The 26,408-nt window shown below is 34.6% G+C and overlaps 1 pseudogene; it reads right to left on the bottom strand.

Moving 5' to 3' along the window:
- Positions 1 to 1,621: 1,621 nt before the first annotated feature.
- On the bottom strand, positions 1,622 to 14,835 carry LOC111764885 (peroxiredoxin-6 pseudogene; annotated as a pseudogene).
- Positions 14,836 to 26,408: the final 11,573 nt, after the last annotated feature.

The raw sequence follows: 26,408 nt of genomic DNA, 5'->3' as shown, positions 1-26,408 counted from the left end.
AATTATTATTTACATTTATGTGTGTTGCTATATTATCTATTTTTCATAATTGATTATATTAAATCTAACCTGGCCTTGCACTCTCATTTAAAATTTGTAATTTCTTTCCATCTATTTTTCTATTTATTTTACAATTTTACAGTAAAGTATTTATTAACAGCTAAAAAATAGGTTAAATTTCATTTTTAAAGGAATAAGATTCATAATACAAGCATTAAGATAGAATGCTTAACATATTGGCCTATTTTTTTTTCCAGTTTTCACAAAGGATTTTATTTGCCCATCTGAATTAGTCAGCCAAAGAGTTAATGATGCAAAGTACAATAATTCTGTTTACTTTTAAAAAAGAGTGTTTATTTGAGGTAGAAGCTTACAGTAATAAGGCCCTAAAGAATCCAATTTAAGGTACCATAAATGGTACTTTCTCACACAAAGTAATTTGCCATGTGGTGAAACAATATGGCAGGACATGTCTGCCAGCGTACAGGCTTCCTCTTCCTCTTGCAGTTCTCTGGGCCCAGCCTCTGTGATTTCAGCTGTAGGCGGAAGGGATCACCTCTTTTCCAAGCTCAGCTCCTCAGTGAGTTAATCTTTTTGGCTACAAACTATTAGGCAAATGGCCAGGTTTTCTTCCGGACCTCCACTTTCCAAAACTCAACTCTTTGTGTTCTTCTCCATGTATTTATTTCTGTATGAGAGTCTGTTTTATCCCCACTAAGGGGGTGGGTACTCATCCCCTCATGTCCTAATGATGTGGTCAAATAAAAGTCCTAATACTGAATTATTAAAGTAAGAGTGAAACCTCTGAATCTAAGACAATCAAATATGCCCAGAGAAATATAACAAACACAATCCAACATCTATTTTTGGAATTCATAAGCAATACTAAACTGCAACAACACTCAAAAAAGCAAAATTCAGGAAATATCCACCAATGAAAGAACAGTTCTATAATAAAACATTTTAATCATCCTCTCTTCAATATCCAAGTTGTGATCTTTTATGTTTATCATACGTTAGAGCAAATTGATGCAAAAAAAATGCTGTGCAAAGGACACAGTATCCTTGATATGCAAACTCCCACTATCTGGTATAAATCCCTGTCAGTAAAGACTGACTGTTTTGACTTGCCCATTTTGATGGAAATGTATTGCATTTGGAAAAGTACAGAATATAAAAACCAGCCAGCCACCCCCCCAGCTGCAGTTAAAAGACTAAATGTTGAAGAATATCTTGTTTACTCTAAGTTCTTGAGTTATATACTTTGGCATTTACTGAAAAAGTTAAATCTCAAGTTCTATTATTCCCCAAAATGGCTAACAGAAGAGAGAATTTTATCAGGACAGCTACAAAGCTGATCCATTCTATGATTGAGCAAAACAGGCTTTCTCATGCATCAATGTTGATCATAAACTCTGGAATTAGATTCTAGTCCCAAATAGAAAATATATTTCAGACACAGCCAGCAGAATAAAGAGATATGTGAACAGAATAGAAAACTGGTATTGACACAAAGTAAAGAATCGCAAGAAACTTTAGTGCCATTTTTCTTTAGTAAGCCATAGTATATCAACACTGTGATCACACTAGGAAGTTTTTATGGCAAATGGCATCCTCTGGCTCACTGTGTTAAACGAGCAGCTCCAATACAAACTTCCCAGAGAGACTTAAAGCTGAAGAGTATAGCAGGGTATTTCTTGTCAGGTGAGTGCTCTGTGGTGAAGATGCCTATATTAGGGAAAAGTTTTTTGGCTTCTTCTTCAAGGATGGTTGGAAGGACCTCACACTCTCTCCATTCTTCTAATGAACTAGGGTAATTTTCTGTCATCAGCTGAAGGGAGATAATTACTCTGAGACTTTCATTAAGTTCCTTTCAGCGTTAGCTGGATAGAAAATAGATAACTTCAGTTTCTTATCAGGACCAAAGATAAACACCAAATAAACTGTCACAAGCATGTCTTTTTTAACCTTCTCTGCTGGATCCAGTATTCTCAACAGGATGACAAGATCCCAACTCCAATTATTAATGAAGGGAAAAGGTAATTGTTTCTGTGCACACATCACCATTGTACACATTGATATCCTTGCTCTAGGCAAGATGGTTTTCCAGTTGCCTAATTGAAAGGACAATCATCTTAACATTCCTCATGGCAAATTCTTGTGACAGCTTTGTAGCTCTGCCAAGCACTGTGGTATACACTGGGGTAAAATTCTAGGGGTGGGAGAAGAAAATGCCCTATAAGTCTCCCAGATAGACAGTCTGGCCAGATAGCCCAGATTGGCCTCAACATTGGGGGTAGATTTCCAGGCATGGTGGCAGTGGTGATGTGATAGAGTGAGGAGACAGAATTGTCACAGCCACCTGCCAGCTGACTCTGGCAAAGCTGACCTGTTTTTTTTTGTCAGTCAAGGCTTATATATTTCAGATATTTTTATTATTTTATTTGAGAAAAAAGCAAGGCTTCCCCTGGATGGATGTTTAATATTGTGTTAGCTACTGTGCAGGTCTCTACCTTTGACAAAAACATACCAATGACAGCACAAATACACTCATATATGAAAGAAGTATGTTTTAGGAAAATATCACCCCACTATCAACATTTTGTACTAGTAAGATGACTTTGTTATAGATCTTGAAAGAACATTCTTATATTTGTATTTTTAACCACAATCTTAAATTCGGAGTTCACTGAATTATACAGTCATTTTTTTATCCTCTAGCATTTGTTCTAGCATCATGTACTGCCCAATAGATCCCCTTTCAACTATGTTCATACTCACAGTTCAGCACTATTAATTACACTCATATCACTATACCACCATGACCTCTATCCATTCCTCAACCATTATAATCAACTTAATTATAAATTCTGCACAGATTAAGCATCAGCTCACGAATCAGTATTTCCCTTTGATCTCCTGGTAACCTGTCTTCTAGACTCTATCTCCATGAGTTGGTTCACTATCTGTGAGATCAGACAATATTTATTTGTCCTTTTATGTCTCATTTATTTTACTCAACATAAGGTTATCAAGCTTCATCCGTGTTGTCACATGCATCAGGACTTCATTCCCTTTTACAACTGAATAATATTCCACTGTATGTATATACCACATACTATGTTCCCATTTATCTATTGATGGACACCAGGGTTGCTTCCACCTTTTGGCAATTGTGAATGATGTCACTAGATACATTGGTGTGCATTAATCTGTTTGTGTCCTTGCTTTCAATTCTTCTGGGTATATACTTAGTAGTGAGATTGCCAGTTGATATGGAAAGTCTATAATTAGTTTCTTGAGGAACCACAAACTGTCCTCCACAGTTCATAAGTTTGATTGGAAATGTTTGGAAATGTTTAGAAGTGATGGTAATATATTATTGAGAGTATAATTAACAGCACTAATTCATGGATGTGATTGTGGTTGAATGGGGAAGTACAGGGTCATAATGTTAACTCAGAATGGTTCGAACACCTAAGTATAAAAGCTAAATGCATAAAATTCCTGGAAGAAAATATAGGGTAAAAAAGTCAAGAAATTTTGGTAGGTGGTAGTTTCTTAGACCTTAAGCTAAAAGCACACACACACAAAAAAACTTGACAAATGCGACCCTACTCAAAATTGAACTTTTTCATATCAAATGACTTTACCAAGAAGGTGAAAAGACAGCCTACTCAATTGGAGAAAATGTTTGGATACCAAATATCCAATAATGGTTTAATATCCAAGATAATGGAAAGAGATTATTTAACTCAATGATAAAAAGAGAAACAATCCAATTAAATGTGGACATTACATTGAGTGAAGCAATTGAGACACACAAGGACAAATATTGTATGATTTCACTATTATGAGCTAATAAAATGAGCAAACTCATGGTGTTAATGGCTAAAATATAGATCACCAGAAGATAGAATGAGGAAAAAGAATAGAAAGCTGATGCTTAATCTGTACAGAATTGGTAAAAAGTTTATTTGGAAATGAATAGGAATGATGAAAGCTCATTATAGCATTTGTAATTAGCAACACATTATTTTACTTTGCCAAAGGACTGCCATGCAAAACACTGGAAAGGATATTTATAAAGAGTATTTTTTGGAACAAAAGCATACAGTTCCAAGGCTTGAAAATTCCATGACAAGGCTGGACTTCTGCCCACTTCCTAATTTCAGCTCTACACTATCAGACATATAGCAGGGCTAGTGTCTTCTTTAGCTGCTTATGGTCCCAGCCTCTTGGGGATTTCATGCTTAAGCAATTCTTTCTCTCACATTCTAACATAAAACATGATAGCTCCCCTTTTCCTCTCTCTGCCCCTGCATAAGTCTGTTTATATCAGACTCAGCAAGGTCCCTCAACTGAATTTAATATAATCAAAGGTATCGCACCCAGAGGAATAGATTAGTTTAAAAACAATCTTTCTTTTTTGGGGTTCATAAAATAATCTTAGACTGACACAAGCACTAATATATGGGAATAATAGTAGTTGAAAGGGACGGTGTACAAACATGCATATCACTAGAAGTAAAGATTAAAAAATGACACATGGGAATATATAGCATTGTGCAACCTTTGTGGAAAATGAGTGTGGTTAATAGTGCATATATAAGGATGTTTTGCTCTAAAACATAAAAAATGGAAGTTGATATGAGATGATAATAATAGGGTCATATTTGGGCAAAAAAGAACCAAAGCAAAATATGAACTATAAGGAATAGTAGTAAAATGTTAATATTTTTCCATCAATGGTAACAGAAAGTAAGTGTGCTAAGAAAAGAATCTAGACATAAAGTACTATTTATTGTGTGACTCCATCTCTATAAAATGCAAATATAAATGAATTGAGATGGAAATAGATTAGCAGTTATGTGGGGCAGGGGAATGACAGAGGGATTGAGCAGTAACTAAAAAGGAATAGCTTTTTCCTTTTCTTTTTTGAAGTAATGAAAACACACTAATATTGATTGCAGTGATGAATATACAAACCTGTTTATACCAAGTGTCATTGATTGTAAACTTTAGATTAATTGTATAGCATATGAATATATTTAAATAAAATTGGTTAAAAATGGGCAAAATACTTGAATAGACATTTTTCCAAAGAATAAACACAGTTGACTGAAAAACACATGAAAATATGGTCAATATCACTAGCTATTAGGGAAATATAAATCACAACTACGTTGAGATAGCAATTCAAATCTTATAAATCTTTCATTATTAAGAAAAAGAGAAAAAACTGTAAGTGTTCAAGAGGTTGTGGAGAAAGAGGAACAATCCATTGTTGGTGGGAATGTTGAATGATGCAGTTGTTGTGGAAGACTAATGGCTTTTTAAAATTGTTAGGTTTGAGGAAATGTACTCTGCAGATTTCTAAATCCAATATAAAATTTGAAGTTCTTTACTTCCTTTTAAACCTTATTCATTGTTGTAGCTATAAATATCACCTTTCTGGATAACTCCACATTTTCTAGTATAACATCTATCATGGTCTTAGTATTGCACCTTGAAAATGTAATGGAACCTCATTGTAGGTATAATGGTCTCATTCATTTCTCTCACAATCTTCTCTACCTCTTCCACCATTTTAGTTGTCCTCATTACTTTCATCTTCCTTTAATATTAATTTTACTTTTTCTTTTAATGTCTTTGATATTTATCACTCAGGCTCAAAAAACAGCAAATTCTACATATGTCAACCAAATGAATGATCTGTCAAAACCAAGGGAAACTAATTTTCTAATACTTCTTACATAGATTCCTTTTCACCCTCTTATTTCTGACATTGACAAAATGAAGACTTATACTGTCTTCATTAAGCATTTTCTAAAGGCCTGATAATGTAGTTAGCAAAGTATAATGAACATTCTGTTCTTGAAAGCTATGTACTAAGGTACTTAAAAGCAGAGACTCTGTTGCCAGTGAGTTAGGTATGGATCATGGTAACATTCTTAAGAACAATATGGACTTAAGCATATCCTTAGAGTTTTTATGTGCCTCTGTTTCTCCAAATGTGATTATAAGTAATAATAGGACCACCTCTTAGAGTTAATGCATTTACATTATGTCCAGTAAATACAAAGCTCATATAAGTGATAATACCTGCCTCTACTACTCACTCTGTGACTCACCATTCATTCAAAAATATTTTCTTAATATACTATATGTTCCAGGTAATATGTTATGCCCTGGAGATATAAATGTGTGGACAGACATATACAATTCTTGTCTTTATACAAATTACAGAGTCAGTGCTGTATTAGAGCTAGATAGTAATCAAATATTCACAAAAACAAATGTTAAGTAATGACTTAAATGACTTGAAAATGCGATTCCGTAGGGCAGGGAAATCAATTAATTCATGCTCGAGGGAAAGATATTTAATATATAAACGTCGAGTTAAAAATATCACTATTTGATACTAACTTTTGAGAGAGAAAATCATAATAGATTGCTAGTTCTCACCCTTTGGATTCTACTATTAGGGGGAAAAAAGTGGAATAGTAGCATTTCGTGCATATTAACTTGACATCTATTTTTACCTTATTTGTTAAATGAATTATCCGTCAGTTATTATTATGCATAGCGAGTGCAGCCTTCTTCTTGCTGCTCACCTCTTCTCTTACCATGGAAAGATTATTTTTGTAAATTTGAAAGAACATTTAAACTATTAAACACGGAAAAAAACTTGATTGAAACTTTACCTTAACAATTTGAAATCCTTGTTTGAATGGTAGAACTCTTAAAAAATTATCCAGAGATAATGTAAATATTATAATTATTATAAATGATAGATATCTAGAAATACATTGGAGGTAGCTGTTTCTTTACTCCAGAAAAATCATTTCAGGAAATCATAGTCATGAAAATAAATTTTATCATGCTGTGGTTTCAGGCAGCCTAATTTCTTTATAAGACAACTTGTCCATAACATAGTCAGTGTTGTGTATCTGAAAATTTGTTTGTTGTTGTTTTTAGAAGAAATTTGAGTATATATTTATACCAAAATCTGCTATCAAACTTGAGCTTGATTCAATAGAGATGTATGAGTTCTATATGCATAGTTGTTTAGAAAATGAAGTCATGAAATTCATTGATTGGCTTTCAAGTTCATACTTAACAAATAATAAACTCTTTGGTACTTTGTTCTGGTGGAATTGATATCATGCAGGCATAAGAATCCCAGTTGGGGAATAGAGTGAAATTCATTGCAAGAAAAGTAAATTTACACTCTTAAAATACCTTCAAATAAACAAATCTCAGAACAAAAAATAAACAGTACAGAATAATTAAGGAAGAAGCATATGTGAGTTGAGGTGATGTGAAACCATTTCTCAGGAATTTGTTCAGCTGTAAAACTATAGGAATAATGGTAAATGCAAGGTCATTTCTCATAGATAGAGGCAAAAGGCAGTGATAGAAACTGAGAAAGGGTGTAACATCAGAGGAACTCCTAAAGTTAGGTTAGCTTTTGAGAACTTCTAGCAAGTGTGTATAGTAACCAGTTTTAAATTATTCTTTATGCTACACTTTTATTTGTTTTCCAGGACCTAACTAATACATTCAATAAATATCATCATATAATCTCCATATATGTTTGAGTATTTCAGCATAGATCTAATTAAGCCCTGTGATTGGATAGTGGGAAGTAAATAATGGAGTAAAAATCTATGCCGCTGATGCAAACAGTGCAAAACCATGTCCAAAAGAGAGATCTGAGTGTGTGAGAACACATGGAGCAAGTAAGTAACTTTCTGGAGCTCCATCACAAGGATTCCAGAAGGGGAATTAACATAATGATGAAAGCCTAACTTACTGTAAAAAATATTTCACAAAGACTCATGAATATTGCAATTCTTTACCCAAAAATGTCATTGGGGAAAGTACACACCTGAATGATATTCCTAAATATGCTACAATGTGCATGAAATGCCTTTCATTAGTGGTCTTAATTATAAAATGGGAGCAATCACATTCACATTACAAGATTTTATTAAATTTAAATGATTAACTATGTGAAAATTATTTAATTTAAAATGTATCCTGGTGACTTAAAAATGTGATCAGCTATACTCACATTTCAACTTTTTGACATGGCTTTCTTTTCAGAAACAACCAGTTTGTGCTCTTTCCTGGCAGGATCCCATTCCACTAGGCCTTCAGGAGCAGTGATGAAAGGGTAGCAGAGGATGCTCTGGAGGTAAATGCACCTTGTGTGCTGTGAAAAGGGGTACAATAGCTGGGAAATTGGTCAAAAGTAAGAGTCTTAATGGAAACACTATCGGCAATGATTCAATAAATTAAGCAGCAGCAATTAATCCTAGGCTAGATCTAATTTTATTTTATGTGCTGCCAAAGTAAGTACTTTCCTGTCAGAAGTGGTAGCATTAAAAATTAGCACTAACTGGAGTCAACCCTTAGCAGTAACTATTTATAAGATTTAGCATTTCCCCTTAAATTCGCATATGTTCCTGGGCTTCCTGGTGTTTATGACTATTTTATTATAACTTTAACAATAATGCCACAAAATGCCATGCGTTATGATAATAGTATAAAAGGAAATGTTAATTATACTAATTTTTATCTCCATTAAACTTTGTTTTTACAAAAAAAAAGGTATAATAACTGTATCAATATTTTACCTATCTGGGGCTTTTGCAGCTTATTATATTATTCGTATTGTTATTCAAGTTTTAACTTAATGACTCTATTCACATGCTTACTATCCCTGCAAAGTCCTTGGGTGTATTTTTGGAACATATTTCTGTCAAGAACAAAGCACAACAATTTCATATAGTCGCTAAAATAACTCTGAAATAAATGTCATCTTATAATCACTAATAAAGTTGTTTATAAAAATATTTCTAAAGAAATTAAATTACAGTATTGATACAAGTAGTGTTTATGTTTTTTTCTCTGTGCAATCAAAATGTTTTCTCATTCAATGGAGTATAAAGACAGAATAGTGTATCAAAATATAATAATAAAGAAAAATTACAGAGGCATTTGTATATGGACTGAAAATTTTAGTGACAATACACAAAAATCCAAGATTCAATATATTTAGGAGTGAAATGTAAACATAGTACAGTACCATTTTTTATTCTTCCTTCACCTTGTCATAGACCATTCTTTTTTTTTTTTAAAGATTTATTTATTTATTTAATTCCCCCCCTCCCCCGGTAGTCGGTTCTCTGTGTCTATTTGCTGCGTCTTGTTTGTCCGCTTCTCTTGTCGTCACCAGTACGGGAAGTGTGGGTGGCGCCATTCCTGGGCAGGCTGCACTCTTCTTTGCACTGGGCGACTCTCCTTATGGGCGCACTCCCTGCGCGTGGAGCTCCCCTACGTGGGGGACACCCCTGCGTGGCAGGGCACTCCTTGTGCTCATCAGCACTGCACATGGGCCAGCTCCACACGGGTCAAGGAGGCCCGGGGTTTGAACCGTGGACCTCCCATGTGGTAGACGGATGCCCTAACCACTTGGCCAAGTCCTTTTCCCCATAGACCATTCTTAATAATTGAGTCCTGTGTTTTCCAGGGTTTAATGGAATGGAACCTTTGCCATGCATTAGACTGTGCTGAATTCATTGATATACAACTAATTTTTATCCATGACATTAAATATATACTAAGATTTTGCCGTCTTGAGATGTTTATCTGTCAAGAAGAGAATGAGCATATCAGCTAAAAATCACTGGAATGAGAATAAAAACATGACTTTATTTTCCCAGAAAAGCTCCTTCAAATGTAGATGAAGAATTTTTTTAATACCTAAAATAAATAGCTTCATGAATGTAGACTTACAGAACAAACTAAAAAATGCTGATTTGATCCTTAGAAAATTCTAGAGTAAAATATATAATTAGGTAAAATTCCTATTTCTGAGTAAACTCATACATTTTACCCATATCTCTTTCAAACACACACAGTAAAATTTTTATAATAATTTATAATTTTGTTTAAATGACTCCAAATATATCAATTAATAATAGAATTATGAATTAAATTTTTGTTGATAAAATGTGTTGTGTACATTTTCTTTCTCTTTATTTCTACTCCATTTCTTATTTGCCATTCTCTATTCCTCCATCTCTCCCTCCTACCTTCTCCCCTTCCTTTTTTTCTCTCTCTCTGCCCTCTCTCTCTCCCTCTCTTTCTTTCTCTCTCTCTCTCACTTTCCCTCTCTCTGTCACATTCCCCCTCTCCCCTTCCCTCTTTCATCTCTCTACCCTTTTCTCCCTTTATGAGAATGCCTGGACTACATCATAAAACATTTTCTGGAGATGGTCAATTACAAAATAGAAAATAGCAAGATAGCAAGCAGAAGAGCGAAAGGTAATAAAAATATGCAATCAAATTTCAAAAAAATGTTATCAAAAAACAGTCTGCTAAAGGAATCCACTACATAATACATATTGACTAAGATATACCACATAAGTTACAGCAACATAATAATTCTACACTTTCTACACGTTTCCAGCATGTCTAAGACAAGATTCTGGTAAAGTAAGGGCCTCTAAAATCATGTATTGAATCTATTTTTCCCTGAATTAGTTGATTTATAAATGTAACTTCATATTTTACACATAATAACTAAGACTGACCAAAATTTTCAGACATATTAAGTTCAAATTCATGAACATGGTGTCATTTCAGAGTGCTTCTATATAAGATATATTAAATATTTTATAATATTAAATATTTGACTATATATGAATGAGGCATACAATTGAAATATGACTTCCATTTTATTTATCAAAAATAAAATATTTATAAAATTGTGTTTTTTTTTCCATGAAAACATTGAGCAGTGAATGGTTCCCAAGCCATAAGATAAGTATTTCTTCTTGAAGCTATATATATGTGTTTGTCATATGATACTAAATATATACTGAAATATAATTCTATTGAGCTTAATCACAACTAATCACAATATTCTATGCTATTAGGCATATAATTCTTCTCTGCCATCACATTATGTCTTTTGGAAATTTCAGCAAAATAATACCATATTTTGCTTAAATTGACCTGGGAGTTAGTATTTCTCTTGTGCATTATCTTATGTGATCTACATAGTAACAAAGAAACAAAATAATTTAGGGCAGTCTTATTGATGAGAAAACTGATGTTCTTTGGACATTAACATAGGCAAAGCAACACTATCAATCACTAGCAGAGCCAGTCAAATATCATTTGACCTTATATATGAGGATCTATATCAGAACTCTAAGTTCTGTTTCATTGGTGAGTATGTCTATCCTTGTGCCAATACCATGCAGTTTTGACCATTGTAGGCTTGTTGTGTGATTTAAAATCAGGTAAGTGATTCCTCTGATATCATTTTTCTTTTTTAAAATGTCTTTGGCATTTCAAGGACTCATTCCCTTCCAAATAAATTTCATGGTAAACTTTTCCAATTCAGTAAAAATTTCTGTTATTTTTTTATTGGGATTGCATTAAATCTGTAGATTAGTTTGGGTAGGATAGATACTTTAATGATATTTGGTCTTCCTATCCATGAACAGGGAATATTCGTCCATTTATTTATTTTTTATTTCCTTTAATAGTATTATGTTCTTTTCTGTGTATCAGTCATTTACATTCTTAGTTAAATTTGTTCCTGGGTCTTTGATTTTTTAATTTACCATTGTAAATGGTATTTTTTTTCCTTGATTTCCTCCTCAGATGGCTCATTATGGGTGTACAGAAATGCTACTGATTTTTGCACATTCATCTTATAACCTGCGAATTTACTGAACTCATATATAAGTTCTAGAAGTTTTGTTGTAGATTTCTCAGAGCTTTCTACGTATAGGATCATGTCATTTGCCTATAGTGAAATTTTGACTTCTTCCTTTCCAATTTGGATGTCTTTTATATCTTTTTCTTGCCTCAGTGTTCAAACAAGTACTTTTAACACAATGTTAAGTAAGAGTGGTGATAGTAGCATCCTTGTCTGGTTCCCAATCTTAGTGGGAAAGCTTTTAGGATTTCATCATTATGTATCATGTTAACTGTGGGTTTTGCATATGTACCCTTTATCATGTTCAGAATGTTTCCTTCTATTCCTGTCTTTTGCAGTGATTTTATCAGGAAAGGGTGCTATATTTTGTTGAATGTTTTTTCTGTGTCTATAGAGATGATTGTGTAATTTTTTCTTTCAATCTGTTTATGTAGTATAATGCATTGACTGTTTTCTTATGTTGAACCATCCTTGCATACCAGGAATGAAACCATCTTGCTCATGGTGTGTAATTCATTTGAAGTGTTGCTGAATTTGATTAGCAAGAATTTTCTTGAGTATTTTAGCATCGAATTTCATTAGAGAGATTGGTCCACAAATTTGCTTTCTTGTGGCATCTTTGTTTGGCTTTGGTATTGGGATAATGTAGGCATCATAGAATGAGTTAAGCAATGTTCCTTTTTGGAGGATTTTTGCAGGATTGGTGTTAGTTCTTTCTGGAATGTTTGGTAGAATTAACCTATGAAGCTAACAATTCCTGGGCTTTTCTTAGTTGAGAGGTTTTTAATGACTGATTCTATCTCTATACTACTGATTGGTCAGTTGGTTTCATCAATTTCTTCTTTTGTAAATGTAGGTTGCTTGCACATTTCTAGGAATTTATCCATTTCCTCTAAATTATCCTCCTTGTCAGAATATAAGTTTTCAAAGTATCCTTTTATGATACTCCTTTTTTCTGTGGGGTTGGTGGTGATATCCCTTTCCTCATTTCTTACTTCCTGCCTTTGCATCTTCTCTCTTTTTATCTCTGTTAGTATAGCTAAGGATTTGTTAATTTTATTAATCTAAAAAAACCAGCTTTGGTGTTATTTTTTTCTTGTGCTTTCATTTTTTCTATTTCATTAATTTCCCTCTAACCATTCTTATTTCTTTCTTTCTCCTTCCTTTTGGTTTAGTTTGTTGTTTTTGTTCCAGTTCATCCAGATGTGAAGTTAGGTGTTTGATTTTAACTCTTCTTTTTTGACCTAAGCATATGGGACTATGAATTTCCCTCTGAGTACAGGTTTTGCTGCATCAAATAGGTTTTGATATGTTTTGTTTTCATTTTCATTCATTTCAGTGTAGTTAGTGATTTCTTTTGAAATTTCCTCCTTGACCCACTGTTTGTTTAAAAATATATTGTTAATTTCCATATCTTGATGACTAATCTGTTTCTCTGGCCCTTGCTGATTTCCAGATTTTTCCATTGTGGTCAGAGAAATTACTTTATATAATTTCAATTTTTCTGAATTCATTGAGAATTTTTTTGTGGCCTAGCATGTGGTCTATCTCTTAGAATGATCCATGTGCACTCAAGAATAATGTCCATCCCACTTAATTTGGATGTAGTGTTCTGTATATGTCTATTAAATCCAGATCATCTAATGTATTAAACAAAGTCTTTATTTCTTTTTTGGTTCTTTGTCATGATGTTCTAATGGTGATAATGGTGTATTAAAGTCCCAAAAATATAATTGTACAGCCATCTATCTCTCCACTTAGTTTTTCCATTGTTTGACTTGTGTTTTGAGGCATCCTGGTTATGTGCATAAATGCTCTTTTCTTAAAAGATGACCCCTTTTACTAATATAAAGAATTGATCTTTGTCTCTTACAATAGTTTTGCCTTTAAAGTCTATTTTGTCTGATCCTAGTATAACTATTCCCGCTATTTTTGGCTATTGTTTTCTTGTAAAATTGTTTTCTAGCAATTCACTTTCAGCCTCCTTGAATCCCTGAGTAAAAGGTGGGTTTTTTGTAGACAGCATATAGATGGGTCATATTTCCTTATCCATTCAGCCAATCTGTGTCTCTTGAATGGATAGTTATTCCATTAATATTCAATGCTATTACATTCAAGGAATTACTTACATTAGTCATGTTTTCATCATGCTATTTGTTATTATTTCTCTTTTTGTTTTTTATTTGTTCTTGTACTCTCCTTCAACTCTCTTTCTCCTGGTTTTTTTTTTTTTTTCCTTTTGACCAGTAAAATTCCCTTTAGGTGTATTTTGTAGGAGAGGTTTCTTATTGACAGACTATTTTAATTTATGTTTATCTGTGAACATTTTGAAGTCTCCCTCATTTTTGAATCCCAGCTTTGCTGGATAGAGAATTCTTGGCCTGAAATATTTTTTTCTTCTGACACCTTAACTATGGCAAACCACTGCCTTCTTACCTCCTTGGTTTCAAATGATATAACAGCAGTTGATCTTATTGAGCTTTCTTTGTATGTGATGGTTCTCTTTTCTCTTGTTGCCTTCAGTATTTTCTCTTTGTATTGAGCATTGGACAGTTTGACAAGTATACATCTTGGAGTATGCTGGCTGGTATTTATACTGTTTGGGGTGTGCTGTGCTTTCTGAACATGTATATACATCTCTCTCAATAGGGTAAGGAAATTTTCAGACATTATTTCCTCAAACACTCGTTCTCTCCCCTTTCCTTGTTCTTCTCCCTCTGGGATGCCTACAGTGCATATATTTGTGCATTTTGTGTTGTTGTTTAAATCACTAAGTCCCTGATGGATTTTTTTCTATCTTTTTATCTATCTCTTCGACTATCTGTTTGATTTTAGATGTACTATCTCCCACATCATTAATTCTTTCCTCTGCCTCTTCATATCTACTGTTATGTGCTCCAAGGGCTTTCAGTTTCTTGGGTTGTGTCATTCATCTCCATCATATCTGTTATCTTTTTATATATTTTTACAACTTTTTCAGCATATTCCTCCAGTGTCTTCTTAATATTCTTAATCTCTTCCTTCAATTCATTAAGTTGGTCCATGATGTCTGTTTTGACAGCTTTGTTTAGTTGTTTGATGTTCTGCATCCCTGATCCTCATTTTTAGTTTGTTCATTGGACTGGGTCATGTCTTCCTGTTTCTTGGTATGTTTTGTAACTTTTGTTGCTCTCTGGTCATCTTTTTATCTTGATGGGTTTATTCAGTTGATTAGCTTCTCTTTCTACTCTAGGGCTTTATTTAGATGATATTTTTGTGTGTTTTAAGTTTTCTTCTTGACACTTCATTCTTCTTGTTCTAATTCCTTGCTGTTTTCAATGTTCCCTTGAAAAAAAAAATTGCAATCGGAGAAAGCAAAAGAGGTAAGAAAATAAAAAGGATACTATTATAGTAATAGCAAAAGTTAGAAGGGTAGCTGTATAAGACCTAGGAAAATGAATATTTGACTCATGTATGCAGTGTAAAGTAATAGAAGTAAAAAAGTGGAGTATCTACAATGAAATGGGAAACCAAATAGAGAAAATACATATATGAAATGTATTAAAAGGAACAAATGATGAGGAGAGATGGAAAGAGAAAAGAAAGTACAAAAGGGAAGAAAGTTAATAAAAGAAAGAAAACAGGATAGATGAGACAGAAATGAAAACCAGGAAAATGGAGATCTAGACAAAAAGACGTAGAATGTAAGAACCACAACAGAAAGTGGAAGATAGAATAATGAAGGAAGGAAAAGAGAAAGCATTGGTGGGCAAAACCGGCACACAAAAAAGGGAAAATCAAGGAAAAGGAAACACACTGCAAACAAAAAAAACAAGCCAGGAGCACCTAATCTGTAAAAGAAGGGTTGAGGAAGAAAGAGGAAAGACAAACAAGAAAACAGAAAAAAAAAAAAAAACAAAACAACCCTACAAGCAAGCAGTCAAACAAAAACCAAGGAAGAACAGCTTTCTCTCTTAGGCCCCTATTGGAGCTTCTCAGACTGCCAGTGTTCATTGATGAATTACCATACAGCCTTCCCTCTGCAGGTTGTTAAGTGAGTTTTAGCAAGTGAACTAAGTTAAATTTTTCTTAAATTAATTTTCTTTTAAGAAAATTAAGAGACCCAAGAGAAGCTAATACAAAAGTAATGTTTATGTTTACTCAGTTCTAAAATATCAGCTGGATATTTGATATCCCAGTGATCACTGTTCTAAGAGGAACTGGGAATGGAACTAGGGACCTCATATATTCAAGGTGGAAACCCCTCCAATGAACTAAACTTTCTCATTGGGACACTTAGCCCTTCTGAAAGCTATCCAGTCACTTTCCTTGGGACGATTTGACTCTTTGCACTTGGATAGATTCCTGCTGACTAGGAGTCTGCCCCTGCCCCTTTTCTATCCTTATTGCTTTCTCTCCTAGGGCAGCAGGATGCAACTGCCTGTGTAAAGGGAACTCCCTTCACCTCTCCAGGTCAAGTTGAGTTTCCTTTTGAAATTCAAATGGGACCCTAGTGACTGAATTCTCCATAGAAAAATGACTCTCAATCCTATCCAGACTACTGTCTCCTCCCAGGTAACTCTAAATAAGCTCTTGGAAATTTGTTAAATACTTCCTTTTGCCTGCCTCCCTTAAAGGAGTTGAAATGTTAATAGTTTTCAACATGGGACTACTCAATTGCTAGAGTCTGCCCTCTCCTAGGCCAAGTTTCTATATCCCAGAGCCATTAGGTAAATCTGGCTACCTTAGCAGATTTGCCTCTCACCTCATTCTGGTGTCACCTCAAGCCACCCGGTATGCTTCTCAACATTCAAAGGGGGTCCAGGGAAGCAAACCCACAGAAAGAAAACACCTCTCCACCCTTCACCTGAACCCTTCCACTCTTGGAGAAAGCTCCCTCCTGCTGGGTGGCCAGTGGGGTTTGGGGCTCAAATCAGGAAGCCTTAAAGAGATTCATCTCTCCTTTCTTACTGGTGCCACCTTGAGCCAGCTGATATTCTCTTCAAAGCTCAGTGGAGGTCCAGGGACCCAAAACAACAGAAAGAAAACCCCTCTCCACCCTTCACTAGAACACTCCCACTCTTGGAGAAGGCTCCCCCCTGCTGAGTGGCCAGCGGTAGTCAGGGCTTAGGGTGCACAGCAGCTTTGCCTTGAGGGTGGTTCTTAGCCATCCTGCAGCTTCTAGCCTCAGTGGCAAAAAACACGGGGTTTTACCTTGAGCAAGCTATCTCCTTATCTAACTCTCTCTCCAGATAAATGCCCTGAAGCCTCCTGCTCTTCAGGTTCCCAAAACAGCTCACTTGGGCAGCATCTTGCTCCCACTCAGTCATTTTTTTGTGTGAGAGATACAATGAGTAAGCAGTTAAAATGATGGCTTCTTGCCCTTGGCCTTAATTAATGGTTAAAGAGCATCCTCAAAATACTTCTACTAACCAAAGTATTTTCCCCAACTCACCCTATTATTATGATTATGATTTTTATATCATTTATATATGAAAGTACATAAACAACAAATGTACAGTGAAAGTTGTGAACCTGCAAAGCAAACATGCATAACATAATACAGGAGCCCCATATATCAACTCTCCACCCACACTGTGCATTGCCATGAGACATTTGTTTTTGTTACAAATTATGAAAGAATTTTGTAAAAATCTTGCTCCTAATTATAGTCTTTATCTTATATATGGTGACTTTTTCCCAACCCACCCTATTATTATTTTTCAAATATCTATCTATCTATATATAATATACTTTTATTGAAGTATATCATTCATACAAGAACATGCATAAACAATAAGTGTGTAGTAAAGTTTGTGAACTTACAAAATAAACATATGTAACATCATACAGGGGTCTCATACATTACCTCCACCAACACTTTGCATTGTTGTGAAACATTTGTTACCAACTATGCAAGAGCATCATCAAAATATTACTACCAACTATCTTACATTTGGTGTGTTTTTCCCCAAACCCACACTATTTTTTAAAAAATACATTTTTATTACACACGTGTAGATTCCCCATACTACACCCCTTTACCAACACACCACACTATGGTGGAAAATTTGTTACAGAGGTAACATCATCAGGTAATGAGGTAATATCATCAGATTATTATCACAAACCATAGTCTATAATGTACATTTGGAACACTTTTTCCATATACCTCCATTATCAACACAGTATATCTTTGGCTTTGATGCAAGAATATCATAGTATTGTTGTTAACTACAATCTATAGATCATACCAATTATAGTATTCCTATGTTTCTCCACATTCCCATCACCCTGCAACAGTGATCACAGTCCTCCTCTTAACTCCTTTTAGAATCCAACACCTACCACCAGGTCTTGAAGATATTTTCCTACATTTTCTTCTAGAAGCTTTATAATTCTTGTTTTTATATTTAGGTGTTTTATTCATTCGGAATTAATTTTTGGGTGAGGTGTGAGATAGGGGTCCTCTTTTCTTCTTTTGGCTATTAATATCCAGTTCTATCAGCACCATTATTTGAATGGCATATTCTGCCCAAGCTATGTGGGACTGATAGGCTAGTCAAAAATCACTTCACAATATATGTGAAGGTCTGTTTCTGAACAATCAGTTTAGTTCCATTGGTCTATGTGCCTGTCTTTATGCCAGTACCATGCTGTTTTTACTATTAGAGCAAGGTAATATTATTTAAAGTCCAGAAATGAGAGTCCTCCAAATTTGATTTTCCCTTTTAAGATGTTTCTGAATCTTCAGGACCTCCTTACCCTTCCAAATAAATTTGACAATTGTATTTTCCATTTTTTAAGAAAAATGCTGGTGGAATTTCTATCAGGATTACATTGAATTTGTATATCAATTTGAATAGAATTAACATCTTAATGATATTTAGTCTTCCAACCTGTAAGCATGGAATTTTCTCCAATTATTTAGACCTTTTAAAATTTCTTTTAACATTGAGTTGCAGTTTTTTGAGTACAAGTTCTTTAATCATTGGTTAAGTTTATTCCTGAATATTTGGGTTTTATCTGCCATATTATATTTTCAACACTCTTTTGACACTTTTAGTTATTTTATTGATATAATCTTCATTTCTAGACTCTCTTCCAGGCCTCTCTCTCCTGTCTTTTCTTTTCAGAAATACCCTTTAGTATTTCCTGCAAATCCAGTCTATTGGTTCCGAACTCTCTCAGTTTCTGTTTATCTGTGAATATTCTAAACTTGCCCTCCTTTTTGAAAGACAATCTTGATATAAGATTCTTCATTGGAAGTTTTTTTCTTGCATCTTAAATATATCACACCACTGCCTTCTTGCCTCCATGGTTTCTTATGAGAAATCAGCATTTCGTTTTATTTGGGTATTCCTTATATGTTATGCATTGCCTTTCTCTTGCTGCTCTCAGAATTCCCTCTTTGTCTTGGCATTTGACATACTGATTAGTCTATGTCTTGGGGTTGGTCTACACAGATGTTTTCAGTTGGGAGTATGTTGTTCTTCTTGCACATGAATATCTGTGTACTTCAAGAAGGTTGGAAAACTTTTTACCATTACGTTTTCAAATATTCCTTGTGCCCCTTTTCCCTTCTCTTCTCCTTCTGGGACACCCATGATACAGATGTTTTCACGTCTCTTACTGTCATTCAGTTCCCTGAGAACTTGTTTGATTTTTCCCATTCTTTTCTTCACCTCTTCTTTTGTATGTTCACATTCAGAGGCCATTTATTCAAGCTCACCAATCCTTTCTCCTGCCTCCTCAAATCTACCATTATATGATTCCAATGTGTTTGTAATTTCATTTATTGTGCCTTTCATTCCCATATGACGTACTATTTTACTATGTATACTTTCAAATTCTTCTTTGTGCTCATCCAATGTCTTCTTAATATCCTTACTCTCTTTAGCTATTTCATTGAATTTATTAAGGACATTTGTTTGAACACCTATGATTAGTTGTCTCAACTCTTTTATGTCATCTGGAGACTTTTCTTATTCCTTTAACTGGGCCATAGGTTCTTGTTTCTTGGTGTGGTGTGTAATTTTTATTTGTGTATTGGCATCTTGCTTTCTAGAATATTCTGGGTGTAGTTTTCCCTTTAACTTAAGGCTTCCTGCCCTTTCTCCCTTGCTGGTTGTATAGTAATAACCAAGGACGTAGTTGGTGCTATATAATGTGGAGGCTCAAGCTGCCCTTATTGGACCAGGGACCAATGAAGCTTCTCTCAACTTTCTCCTTTGCCAGGAGTAGGGCCAGCCAGAGCCACAGATGTGTGGAATCATCCTAGTTATGCAGGCCTAGGCTGTAGTTACCTAGAGAGACTGATGAAGCTTCATGCCACTTTAATACATTTCTGGGGGAATGGAGCTTCAGGTGTGAGCAGCAATCTATGCAGTGTGGGTCAAAGATGACTGCAGGTGCCCTGGTAGACTTCTGATTATTCAGTCAGTGCCAGCCAAATATACTTGCAATTATCTGGACAGGCTGGTGCAGGGACTGACCACTTCATCTCTGTCGTGGTGGGGCTGATGTCTAGGCTACAGCAACAGGTCAATTTTGGTGCATGAAACTTTTCTCTACCATCACTGTAATCACCAGTTAGCACAGCTTCCCCACATGCTGTGGGTGGAGTCAAAATGTTGACTATTGGCCTTTTTTTTTGGATAGTTTTAAACTTTAGCTGTTCTTTGGGTTATACATCAGCCAGCTGAATTTCCTAACCAGTAGCTAAAATCAGTGACCAACTCTCTCTTTCCCCTCTCTTTTGGGAAATGGAGCTTCGAATTCCAGCCACAGAATAGCTCTTGGCCACTTTCTGACTTGGACATGTTCAAACTTTAGCTGTTCTTAGGATTATACTCTAACCTGAAAAATGGACTAATCAGTAGCTGAAATTGGTGCCCAACTGTCTTTTCCTCCCCTGTTTTTGGGAAGTGGAGCTTCCAATTCCAGCTGCGGAATAGCTCCTGAGTCAGCGTGTGCCTTCAGTGTAGGATTGGCACTGGCCTCTGTGGTGTGGAGAGCTCTACTTACAAATTTTCTCTGCAGATAAGCAGTCTTCTCCTTCCAGTCTTTCAAGGATATTGCAGGATGCTCTTCTGGTCTCTTAGAGCCCCCAAAAAGGTGCTTAAGATAGCTCTTGGTGATTACTAACTACCTTGTAGCAGCAGCTCACTCTAGAAGTTCCTTACTGTGCCAACATCTCGCTGGTTTTCCCAATTCTATGACTTAAAAAATTTTTAATTTTGTAACATATATAAAACAAAAAAAATTGCATTTTAACCATTTGAAATATAGAATTTATTAGTGTTAATAGTCACCTTGTTGTGCTACCATACCCATCATCCATTAAATTTTTTTTTCCATCATGCTAAACAAATCCTGTAACAATTAAACATTCACTTCCCATTCCCAACTCCAACCCCAATCCTGACACTGGTAATCCATATACCCATTTATTACTCTATGAATTTGCATATTCTCATTAATTCCTATCAATGAGGTCATGCAATATTCAGCTTTTTGGGTTTTCCTTATTTGAGTTAATTTGATATCTTCTAATTCTTGCATGCTATAGAACTTCATTCCTATTTATGGTTGAATAATATTCCATTGAATGTATATATCAATTTTGCTTATGCATTCATATGATGATAGACATTTGGATTCCTTCCACCTTTTGATAATTGTAAATACCATTGTCATGAACACTGATGTGCAAATATCATTTAGATTTCATGATATAACATGTTTACAATATATAACTGCAGGTGGGATAGCTAGGTAATGTTTTTTTTCCTTCTGATTTTATAGTATTTTTATACTTAACCTTCTGAGAAACCTCCAGCTTTTCCACAGCAGATGCACCAGCATAATTTATCTTCACACAAACAATAAACAATTATTCCAATTTCTCCATGTTTTCTCCAAAACTTGTTATTTTCTGTATTTTATAGTATGCATTCTAGGGGGTATGAAATGGTATTTCATTGTACTTTCCATTTTCATTGCTCTATAGAGAATGATGTTATGCATCTTCTAATGTGCTTATTGACAAATTATATCATCTTTGGAGAAAACTCTGTTCAAGTTTTGCCCATTTTAAAATTTTGTCATTTATCTTTTTGTTGTCAAGTTGTAGGAGTTTTTAAATATTCCGAATACTAAATACTAATCTGATATGTGACTTACAGATATTTTCTACCATTCTGTTGGGTTTTAAGAAAAAATGTTTTCTTGATAAAGCATTTGATGCACAAGAGTTTTTAATTTTGATGAAGAACGTTTTATCTATTTATTTATTTTCTTTCCAAGCTTTTGATTTCTCTATGTCACCCTCTAGGAGTTTGTTTTAGATTCCTGGTTGCTAAAGCAACTACAACATTATGGGTTTTAAAAATGGGAGGTTATTGATTCCTGGGTGTGAGGCAAGCAGAAGTCCATAACCAAGGTGACAGAATGGTGTTTCTTTGTCCTCAAACACTGTGGTGTTCCGTGGCTAGCTCACAGTCATCCTTTACCTTACCTTTTTTGTTTTGTTTTGTTTTTTTATTTTACCTTTTCTTTTATCTTGTCACATGGCAATACATATGGCAATGCCATTCTCCTTTCTACTCTGAGCTCCACTGACTTCCATATTCTTCTATGGCTTTGGTACTACATCTGAATTTCATTCTGCTTATAACTGGATCAAAGCCCAAACTTATGCATTTGACCATAACTTTACTAAAAATTGCAAATTCAAAATTTCCTATTTAAAATGGACTCACATGCACAGTAATGTAGCAATGATATGAACATGCTTTTTGTTGGTGCATAATTTAATTTCCAACAGATTTAATAATTTTGGTCTTACTGTGGCTTTGTAATACATTTAAAATTGGGACGTTTTAGTGCTCTTCTTCTTTTAAAAAAGTTTCTGGGTATTTGGGATTTTACCCTTTATTTTAGTTTCCTGGACTAGTCTTGTTAAACAGTGGAAATTTATTTACTCATGTTTTGAGGCATGAAAATGTCCAAAGGAAGGCATCACCAAGACCATATTTTCTTCCTGAAGACTGGTTTTCAGAAGCTGGCTTCAAGTAATCTTTCTTCTTCAGATCGCCACATGGCATAGCATGTGGAGGTGTCTCTGGCTTCTCCTTTCTCTTCTGGGTTCAGTTGATGTTCACTTTCTTGGTTCCTGGGGCTTTATCTCATAGTGTGTGAATTTATCCCACTTATAAAAGACACCTGTAATAGGATTCAGACCCATCCTGATTGGGCTGGGCCACTCCTTACCTGTGGCAACCTCATAGATAAGTTTACACCCACAGGAAAAGATTAGATTTAAGAATCTGTTTTTCTGGGATACAAAAAGCTTCAAATCACCACACTGGACCCCAAAAGGACATACTCTTTCTTTATGCAAAATGCATTCAGTCCATCACAATACCCAGAAAGTCTTATTTCATTAACAATGATAAGTACAAAGTCTAAATCAAAATCACTCCTGGTGTGGTCTGCCCTGGGGCACAATTCACCTCTGTCTGTGGACATATGATCCCTAGAGAACAAATTGTGTGCTTCAAATATAGGATAAAGGGATAGGTACAGGGTAAATATTTCCATTTTTTTAGTGTTTTCACAGGAATAGTGCATGATTTTGCCAAATAATTCCTGGTGTCAATTTAAAAAGTCATGTTCTACTTACACCACTCAGCTAACATGGAGTTGAAGAATGTCAACCACCACACCATGGAGCCTAGAGTGCCTACAACTGAAAGCAGGAGGATTGCATCCAGTATTCATGTGGAATCTAAGGCCCCTCTTGACATAGATATGCAATGGACACAACCAATCCAATGTCCACAGAGAAAATGTGGCATTGGTGTGGGAAGGGTGGCCATGGTGGCTGCTGGGTGCGGGGAATGGGAGACAGAGATGAGATATGGAGGCATTTTCGGGACTTGGAGTTGTCCTGGGTGGTGCTTCATGGACAATTACGGGACATTGTAGATCCCCCCAGGGCCCACTGGATGGAACGTGGGAGAGTGTGGGCTATGATGTGGACCATTAACTATGAGGTGCAGTGATGCCCAGAGATGTATTTACCAAATGCAATGGATGTGTCATGATGATGGGAGAGAGTGTTGCTGTGAGGGGAGTGGGGGGTGGGGGCGGTGGGGTTGAATGGGTCTTCATATATTTTGAATGTAATATTTTTTTAAAAAATGAATAAAAAAATAAAAATTTTAAAAAAGAGGAAAAAAAAAGTCATGTTCTTTTATTGTTTTGTTTTTTACTACGTTTTCTTTCTGTGGTATATTACATTGATTGGTTCCTTTATTTTGAACTACTATTGCATATTGTGGATAAATCCCACTTGATCATGTATAATTCTTTTAATGTGGTATTGGATTTGGTTTGCGAGAATTTGTTGAGTATTTTTATTTCTATATTCATAAGGGATACTGGCCATAGTTTTACTGTGGTTTCTTTATCTGCCTTTGGTATCAGGGTGATGTTCACCACATAGACTGAGTTAAGAAATATTTCCTCCGATTTCCATTTTGGAAGGAATATAAACAGAATTGTGCTTTGGAATGTTTGTTAAAATTCACTGGTGAGAAAATCTGGTCCTGTGATTTTCTTTGTTTCATAGTGGAGGAGTTGAATACTGATTTGATTCCTTTAATTGTTGTTTTCTGTAAGATGTTATATATTTTTTTTTATTCAGTTTAGGAATTTTGTGTCTTTCCAGGAATTGGTCAATTTGATATATTTTATCTAATTTTGGGGGGCACAATTGTTCATAGTATCCCCTTATACTACTTTTTACTTCTGTGGGGTTGATGGTAATGTACCTCCTTTCATTACTGATTTTTATTTTTTCTGTCCTCTGCTTTTTTTTTTTCTTCATAAGTCTAGCTAAAGCTTGATTGATTTTTTTGATCTTTACAAAGAAACAACTTTTGGTTTCACTGATCTTCTCAATAGTATTTTTAATCTCTATTTTATTTATCCCCACTATAGTCTTTGTTATTTCCTTTGAACTGCTTGCTTGGGTTTATTTTACTCTTCTAGTTCTAGTACTTCAAGTTGTAAAGTTAGGTCTTCATATGAAATCTTTCTTCTTTTTTGTTATGTGTTTAGAGTTATAAATTTCCCTTTATTGAATCTGTAAGATTTGGTGTGTTTTGTTTTTTCATTCATTTCATGATATTTCCTATTTGTCTTTATTATTTATTTTTGACCCATTGTTTCTTTAAGAATATAGTTTTTCTTAACAAATGAATTTTATTGATACACATAAATAAATATATATCATAAAATAAAGCATAAATCCATCCAAAGTGTACAATGAATGGTGTTTAGTGCAATCACATTTTTGGCTATTCATCATTTTAATCATTCTTAGAACACTTTCATATTTCCAATAATAATAGTAATAAACAAAAAACAACAACCAAAATTCATCACTTTTCGATTTCTCTTTGCTGCCCCTGCCATACATGGCTGCTATTCTTTTATCTTCTTTCTAGTATATTTGTATCTATATTTTATAAAAACAGTCTTATTATGTAATATCAACTATATTTGTGTTTTACATGAGGTTTTACTATCTTATACAGTCTCAAGCCACAGTTTTTAGCTTTCCTTTCAGCAATATGCGTGACCTTATACCTTCTCTTAAAACCAGTGTCATACCAACACAGTAGCAGTGCTAGTTACAAACGCCATGATATGCTTTCAGGATTTCTATTCATTTCCAAAGATTTTCAAACAACATTTTACCAAGTCTACACAGATTAACCCTTAGCTTTCCACTCTCTACCCTTCTATTTTCTGATGACCTATATTCTAATTATTAACTCCACGAGTTTACACAAGATAATTAGTTATAATAGCACAATCATACAGTGTTTGTCATTTTGTGTCTGGATTGCTTCATTCAATATAATGTCCACCAGGTTTATTCATGTTGTCATATGCTTCACAACTTCATTTTTCTTACCACTGTGTAATAAAAATATATTTTTTAAATTTCCACAAATCAGAAAATTTTCCAGTTGTGCTGTTACTCAATTCCAGAATCATTTCACTGTTATCAGAGAAGATTCATTGTATGATTTCAGTCTTATTATTTTATTATCTTGTTTCCTGGCCCAACATTTTATAAACTTTGAAGAATGATCTTTGAGGAATGACCCCTATGCACTAGAGAAGAATGTTTATTTGGCTCTTTGTGTGAAGTGTTCTATGTATGTCTGTTAGCTCTAGTTGATTTAGAATGTCTTTCATGTCTTTCATTTTCTTATCAATCTTAAATCCAGATGTTCTATCCATTATTAAATGTCAAGTATTGGCACTTGTTACTAGATCAGTGAAATGTCTATTTCTCCCTTCATAAGTATCAATATGTTTCATTATTGTGGGCATATGCTGTTTCAGTGCATAATCATATGACTACCTACATCAGAGATTTTTATTCCTTTATGGTGCCTTGATCCACTGTCTAGGTTACTCTCCTATCAGCATGCAGAATTCCCTACAGCATTGCTTGTAGGGCAGCTAGAGTGATGATGATTTCCCTCAGCTTTTGTTTACCTAATTATGTCTTACTCTAACCTTCATTTTTAAAACAGTTTTGCCAGTTATTCAATTCTCAGTTGAAATTGATTTCTTTTAGCCCTTAAATATTTTATCC

Source organism: Dasypus novemcinctus, chromosome 10, assembly GCF_030445035.2.
Source record: "Dasypus novemcinctus isolate mDasNov1 chromosome 10, mDasNov1.1.hap2, whole genome shotgun sequence".
NCBI classification, from domain to species: Eukaryota; Metazoa; Chordata; class Mammalia; order Cingulata; family Dasypodidae; genus Dasypus; species Dasypus novemcinctus.
Note: the sequence above shows the minus strand (reverse complement) of the source record. Positions and strands in the feature narration are given on the sequence as shown.